An 8,031-nucleotide genomic window follows, 5' to 3' on the forward strand; every position below is an offset into this window, starting at 1 on the left:
TGGACTCTCATCGGTGAGTAAGGCATAAATGTCTACTGCATTAAGCCACTGATGCTTTGGGATTTATTTGCTAAAGTAGCTAGTGTTATCCTAGTGCAAATGATATGTAGCAGTTAAAAAGAAGGAAGTAGATGAGTAGGTTTTGACTTAATCTTGTCTCAAAAACGTATGTTAAATGAAGAAAGCATATAATATGATGTTTATTAAATAACATTTATATATGTGTGTGTATATACATATATATATATATAGGCACATAGAAAAAGTATTGGAATGTGAACACCTTACCAATGATAGTGGATACTTCCAAAGCGGGAAATGGGATTGGGTACTATGGTAACTGGAGACTTTTGCTTTGTATTATTGAAATTTTTATGAGGAGAGTATTTCTTCTATTACTTGCGTAATTAAAAATTATAAAAGAAATTGGATTGACTCCCTGGGCAATTGCTTGGCTCAGACTGCTCCTTTTTGTTTCTGTCCTATACGTGAGGAAAATAGATAAAAGCTTTTCCTTCTGCCCTTTTCACCAGTATCCTGTAATCAGTAGAGATTATTAGTAATAATTCCCAAATTATGTTTTTTGGCACAGTTATGAGGAAATTCATCAAGATTTTTAAAAACCACCACAGACTATTCTGAAATAACTTGAGAAGAAAAATGCTAACCAGTCAACTATGATGGCAAAAACACATGCAGATTTAAAATACCTTGATGGGACACTGTGAATGGAGCACGATTGAATTTGTAAGCATGCCTTTTAGAGAAAACTGGGTTCCCTCTGCTGTCATGACACCACCTTTCATCAAGCGACGATGATGGAACTTCTCATGTTGAATTCGGCACGACAGCAGCGTGGCAGTGATGGGAGCACAGCCCTTCCCTACACTGCTTTTGGCATCCAGGGAGTCACCAGGGTATGTCTTCTAAAGGAGTGAGAACGTCTAGTGTCCAGTCATAAGTGACCCAGAAAACAGCAGCACCAGAATGCCTTCCACCTCCTCTGCCACGCTGCTTTTCATTCCTTGCTTCCTTCAGGCCCGCTCCGCCCGCTGGATCATTGACACATTTACACAAATGCACTTGGTGCCACTTTGGCTACCCCTTTGGTTACCAAGGCAACTGCCTGTTCTCATGCCCTTTGAGAAGAACCATTAGGGACTCCCTTAGAGGCTCTATGACTTGGAGTGACCTGATCATTCCGCCCTCGCACCTTCATAAGGCTCATTTCAGGTCATGCCTTGGGTACCACACACCACTTGCCTAGAGTGTGGGTTTTAAGACTCATCCCTGTCTTCTCCTTTTCACTTCGTTCTCCTAAACAGGGTTGGATTTGGCCTTATACCTCCCATTTCTCTCCTCACTCAATGTTTCCTACACTAGTTTTATTCCATGATTCCTGCTACAGCATTTGGTAATACTCAGGTAAAATAGGAATAGCAGTGTATCAATGTGCTTAGCGAGAACACCATAATGTTACTTTCCTTCCCTTGGTGTCTCATTGCTTATATTCTGCAGGTGTTTATCAGTGTTGCAAAATACCAGCCAGGCAGGAGTTTAAGCTGGGAGTTTTAGAATGGAATACCAGACATTGTGCTTCATGGGAGATGGAAATGGTTCAGTCTGGGAATGATGAGGTTGGTGAGGGTGGGGCAGCTCAAGGGTGAGTTAGGAGGTGGGGGGAAGCCAAGGGAAGACAGCTGCTGCCAGCAGAAGCTCACTTTGCCAAGGACCTTCTCAAGAATTACAACCTGGCAGTAAGCTTAACTTCCACTTGATTCTAATGCATTAAAGCTAACATCAAGGTAAAAGAAAAGCAGCTTGAAAAGTCTAACTCCTACCTCACTGTGTGTATGATTGCTTTTCAGTGAGAAGAGGAATTGTGGCCTGAGCAACCAGAGTGATGCAGGGAGCCAGCATTAACGAGAAGATGAATGACTGTCTTTCTGTAAGTCAAACTCGCCCTGTTGGTTGAGGTGTCTTTGCTCCACTCTCCAGCTCTCTGGTGACCTTGTTCACATTCTGCCAACAATCTGCTCATTCCATCTCCAGTCTGAGGCTTATGTGGATTCTGATGTGACCAGCACACAGGCTCCTCCACGTACTCTCTCCTGCACCCCCTCTTTTGCCATGGCCTGTGGGACCCTCATCATAGTGTAGAGGGGCAGTCCTTCATCTGGTAACTCCCTCCTCCTCTTCCTCTTTTGGTAGAAACTCTGCCTCCTTCTTTCTGTGTACAAGTTCCCTTGTCTCTAGAGCTCCTTCTGTACCATTGGCTGATTTTGATTCTTACAATTTGAATGCTTGAAGTGATTACACTATTGTCTCCCACCGCCTCTACTTGTTTCCTTTTCCTAAGTAATTTTAATGTTTTGTGCAGTTTTTTCTCTTCTGCCATCTTGGGATTCAAGTTAATGACCCTTAATCTCATCCTCCTTGGCTTGACTGAATACTAATTTTGTCCCCATCTCCATCTGTCCAGATTTCATCCATCCCAGGCTCAACTCAGAAACTATCCCTTCTTCACAGCTTTTCCTTATCACTGAAGCAACAATTACAATCTAACTATTTTTTTCTGGATGACTATATTCCTTTATAGTCTATTTTTATTTTTACCATGTTATGTATTTAAAATGTTTGATCCTTAAAGTTTCCCCTTGTTAAATATATGATATATAAGGACAAGAACTGTCTCTAAATATGTTATTCATATTTATGTTTCTGTCAACCCTATTCCAGCACCTCCTTTTGCATTTGGCATACTGAGTGCACTTAATAAACGTTAATTTGGAGACTGAATGACGACAGCTGCCTCCTTACTGTTTCCTGTTACAGTGTTGCTTATTACAGTCCTATAAACTATAAGCCCCAAACCTCAAGAATTCCAGGAACTCCTTGGATCACTTCCACAATGCTATTTCTAATAATATCAATAATACTTTAAAGCAGATCTTGTATGTCGAGCCCTGTCATAAATGTTGGTGGAAGAGTATTATGACTTGCTCATAGTGAAGCCACTTGTCCTACTAGGGCTAAGGGAGGCCCCATCAGCCCACCCGAACCATACGGCCTGACCAGGATTATAAAATAGGGGAAGAGTCATCCCCAAGACAAAGAACATGTGCCCACTTAATTCCTTCCTTATCCCCATCCTGTAGCCCTCCTCTAGAGTCGGCTAAGTTGCAATTCTGAATAGATTCTGTTTTGCTTAAAACCCTTCAGTAGCTTTCAGCATGAAGTTCAAGGGCCCACTTCAGCATTGAGGCTTCCCTGAGCTTCCTGTTTCTGTAGCATCATCATCTTGCACTAAACCACATGCATGCCCACCCTTTAATCACAGCAACCTTCTTTCAGTTCTCAAACCTGGCATGCTATCTTAAGCATCTGTGATTTCTTCACTGCCTATTTTTTCCTTTCTAAATGGTTCCTTTTCTTCATTTTAACCTGGTATCTTAGTCAACTCGGGCTGTCATAACAAAATACCATAGACTGAGTGGCTTTAACAACAGTTACTTCTCACAGTTCTGAAAGCTGAACAGTCCAAGATCAAGGCGCCGACAGACTCAGTTCTTGGTGAGAGTGTCCTTCCTGGCTGCAGACGGATGCCATCTCACTGTGTGCTGACGTGACCTCTTCTTTGTGTGCACGTGGAGGGAGGAAGGCGGTGGGAGAGAGGAGGAGAGAAACAAACTCTGGCCTCTCTTCCTCTTCTTATAAGGACACTCATCACCTGTCATAGGGGCTCTACCCTCATGACCTCATCTAAACCTAATTACTTCCCAAAGGCCTCACAGCCTAACGCCATCACACTGGGGATTAGGGCTTCAACACAGGAATTTTGAGGAGATAAACATTCAGTCCATGACAACTACTAAACTCCTTTTTACCCTTTAAACTCAGTTTAAGGGTCATATATACTGGGAATCCCTCCTGACTTCCCTGTTTTATTCAAATTCCCCTCTCTGTTCTTACAGCATTATCTGTCTGGGTTGCTCTGTCCCAGCACTTATAACACTCTCTATAACAATGTGTTTACCTATCTGCTTCCTTTCTTTTTATTCAGTTTTGCATCCATACCACAGCCCAGGGTCTGACTTACAGTAGTAACTTGGTCTCTTTAAAGGATGTAACTGCCAATATGTTTCAGGCCCCTCTATTAAATTCAGAATAAAAAATCACTTTATTTATTTACTTTTTGCACTTCTGGAAGTGGTTATATTGGATATATTTATTATTCAACTCTAGAATTTTGTGAAACTTTCTATTCATTTCTGTTTGAATATTCTTTCTAGTTGGCGATTATTAATAGCTGATGCTGCGATTGAAGCACTTACAAAGTGGAGTTACATTAATTATTCATTTGCTTTTTTGTGTATCTCACTGTACTGTGAAGTCCCAGAGGTAGGGTCTGGATCCTATTCATTATTGCACAGCCAATGCCTGGCACCCAAAAAGTGCTCAGTGGATGTTTATTGAATGAGTACCAATACCTAATCCTGTTTTTCCAACTACCCTCACATCTCCTTGTAGAAGTACTGAAATCAACTCTCCTTTTTTCCACACTCTTTAGATCCCACCTTTCTGTATCTTTTAAGACCTCCTGTTACATAATTTCTCCCCTCTTTTCTAGTCTGGAAGCACAGACACTAAGCGGAGGGCGTGCTGTCTGCTTGTGGTGCTTTCACACCTCTGAGTTCAAATGGGAGGGCGGGGGCAGCTGACTGCGAGGAGGCATCAGGAGTCCCATGTGGCAAGTTCACGGCGTCTTCATGTCAGTCAGATGCAAGTAAAGACTAGCAAGTCCAGGACACAGCCTAGGAGCCTCTGAAAGTGAGGGACAGGGTTGAGTTGATCCCTTGCTTAAAACTGTGGGCAACAATAGGATCATTTGGGGAAAGGCTTGGTGGCTACCACTTGCTCCATTGTTAACAGTAAGATGACCTGAGCAAATGCAGGGGTTCCAGAATAAGAGCAAAAGTTCAGAGTCTTAGTGTCAGCACTTTGCTGCTTCCATGCCCAACACTGTGCAAGTCATAACGCCTAAGAGCCTTGGTTTCCATATCCCTGGTGTGGAATAATCACGCATCCTCCTTACTGCATACAAAGTGTTCCTAGTATCAAATGAAATGAGGGCTGTAGAATCAACTGCAAAATGTTAGTGGGTTTATCAGTGTGAGGGGTTATTGTTGTTACTGTTATGTTAAAGAGAGGATGGTGTGCTTACCCAGTTCAGATGTACAGTGGTAATTAGACTGCCTGCTTTGCTGTGCCCCGTTACCAGTTACACCTATTACATACATAGTCAAGAAAAACAGTAACTAGTCCTCAAATATGAGGACTTGGCAGCACCATTTGTGACACACAGTTCAACCTAACTTTGCCTGGTAATTGGGGCGACCATCTATGTCAGCCCATTAGCTTTACCCAGAAGGAAAGCTAACTTTTCACACCTTCAGGACAACTTGGAACAAAGTGCCTACCAAAGTTATGCCCCTGCCTTCCTACAGAAACTGGAAACAAGGCTGCTCTCTCTCAAAGTTACTTCATAGAGATGCTTCCCAGGTTCTTGACAAAGGTGTTTTTGGGTTTTCAAGATGACAAAGGTCTGTCTAGCTTTCAAAAGGTGTTAGATACATTGCAAAGGGAGGAGAAAGCACTTAAAATTACAAGTGAATGGTTTAAGAAAAAGGAAGATAGGAAATCTCATTGCTTATTTTCAGTAGAGAGAGTTAAGCTGCTTCTGTCAAATTTTTATGTGTAAATAGCTTAAGAAGTCCAAAGGTGAAAAGTATTCAACCCAGACTGTACTGGGGTTTATTTTTTCTTACTGATTTATGAGTGCTCACTCAAATTAACAGCAATATTTATCTTTCATACCCTGCATATATATTTTCATAGTACAGTTGACCCTTGAACAACATGGATTTGAACTGCACTTACATGGATTTTTCAATAAATACAAAAATACACATGTAGAAGAACATCGCGTGTGAGACTTGTATTGAAGTGGAGAGCCTAACCTTACACGAGCATAAGGTGAGTGATATTTAATATAAAGTTAATGATGTGTTAGTTTTCTTACTGTTTTATAACTTTGCTTTCAAAGAATTACACTAGGCTAGAGTGTGCTTCTCTCTTTTGTAATTGGAGAAACTGCGAATTAGCCTGTCTCAGGTAAGTGATTTTGTAAAAAAAAAAAAAAAAAAAAAGTAATATTGTTTTCAGTCCTGTATTATGAATATGACTGTACTGCTGTATGCCATAAAAATTTTATAATGATTAACTCCTTAGCTTATAGGATAAGCTACCATGAAGCAATCACGTCACTTACAATAGGCTACTATGAACAGTCAAGTTGCTGTTTCTTTGTTGTCAGTGCATGGCTCATTTTACCTGTAAATAGACAGGAATTCCTGTTTAACGTTATCTTTTCATTTTTCACGTCTAGTGTAAGTAATTCTTTTAACACCTATAGTGTTTTGTGTCATAAGACAATGTTGATGTAGGTACTGACAGACAGGCAATTCATCTTATAAACAGATAACATAAACTTACATTATCGATAAACAAAGTACAGTACTATAAATATATTTTCTCTTATGATTTTCTTAATAACATTTTTTTCTCTAGCTTACTTCACTGTAAGAATACAGTATATAATGCATATAACATAAAACATACGTGTTAATTGACTACTTATGTTATCAGTAAGGCTTCTGGTCAAGAGCAGGCTATTAGTAGTTTAGTTTTGGGGAGTCAAAAATTAGAGGCAGATTGTCAGCTACACTGGGTATTGGCATTCCTAAGCCTCATTGTTGTTCAAGTCAGCTGTGTTTCTTTTGTCTTCTAATTTCATGGCATATTTTACTACACATAAAAACTCAGACTCCCTACCTCCAGGAAGCTGCAGTCAAATTTCACTTGATTGAAATAGTTAAAGTCAAAAAATTCATTATTGAATTCATACTTGATAATGTTTCAGCATTTTGCACTGAGCATCTTGGAAGTCTTGGGCCAAAGTAGGTTCTCAGTAAACCTTGACTGACTTGATGGATGGCTGAATTGTCTAAAGACGGAACACCGGCCACATCAAGAGGGATGAGTGTCATATCAGAGTCAGTGGATTCCTCTGCAGATTCCCCCAGATAATTAACTGCATGAATATCCACGTCTCAGCACTTTCCTCTCATCTCTGCCCTCCCCCACCCCACCGGTGGGAATATCTGAAAAGCACTTTTAACACAGACTTAAGTTTAATGGACATAAAGCAGTATTAATTAATTTGGCAAAGCTTCCTTCCTATGCTCTGCCAAATTCTAGAACTTCTACTACATACATCTAGTGAGCAATGGCTGAATAAGAGAGGGCCCTCTCTATTCTATTTCCCCCCCAGCCAAAGGCATACTTTCCTGATACTTGGGCTTGTTTCCCCAAATCTCTGGGGTGGATAAACTCTGCTGATGGTGGGTAGGTCACAGCACTACACCATGGGGGCCCTAAGTGGTGGATGGCTTGCTTCTTTTTGCTTGTGATCACCATCATCTTTCTCACTTTCCCAAGATGCTGTTTCTTTCCTGGTTAGGGTCCATTCTGAAACCTCTGTGATCCTCCCACCCTCAGCAAGCTTCTGAGAGTTTCTCTCAGCTCTCTGACAACCAGCCTGCTCTACGTGACACATCTCTTCTACAGCCATGCTTTTTATTGTGCATATGTATTTAGAATAACAGAGTCATATAGAGGTGATCACTGATGTAAAATATGATACTGCGAGTCGGCAGTTTCCTCCTTTAAGAAATCCTAAAACACGTCATTGTGCTTTCCTAGTTTCAACCAGTAAGATGTTGGTAATTAACTTAATCTTACTAGCAGTCATGAAAAAGGCAGTGCTTTTTCACTTTTTGGAGATACCATCTGTCTTGAACTATTGGGAAGAAAGAATCCCCCAAAGACAAAAGGAGCCCCATTTAATACAGGGAAACTGTAATTCATTTAAAGCTACCCTGGCAGTGTACAAAGACTTAGGCGACAGCC

This window comes from Camelus dromedarius, chromosome 3, assembly GCF_036321535.1.
Source record: "Camelus dromedarius isolate mCamDro1 chromosome 3, mCamDro1.pat, whole genome shotgun sequence".
In the NCBI taxonomy this organism is placed as follows: Eukaryota; Metazoa; Chordata; class Mammalia; order Artiodactyla; family Camelidae; genus Camelus; species Camelus dromedarius.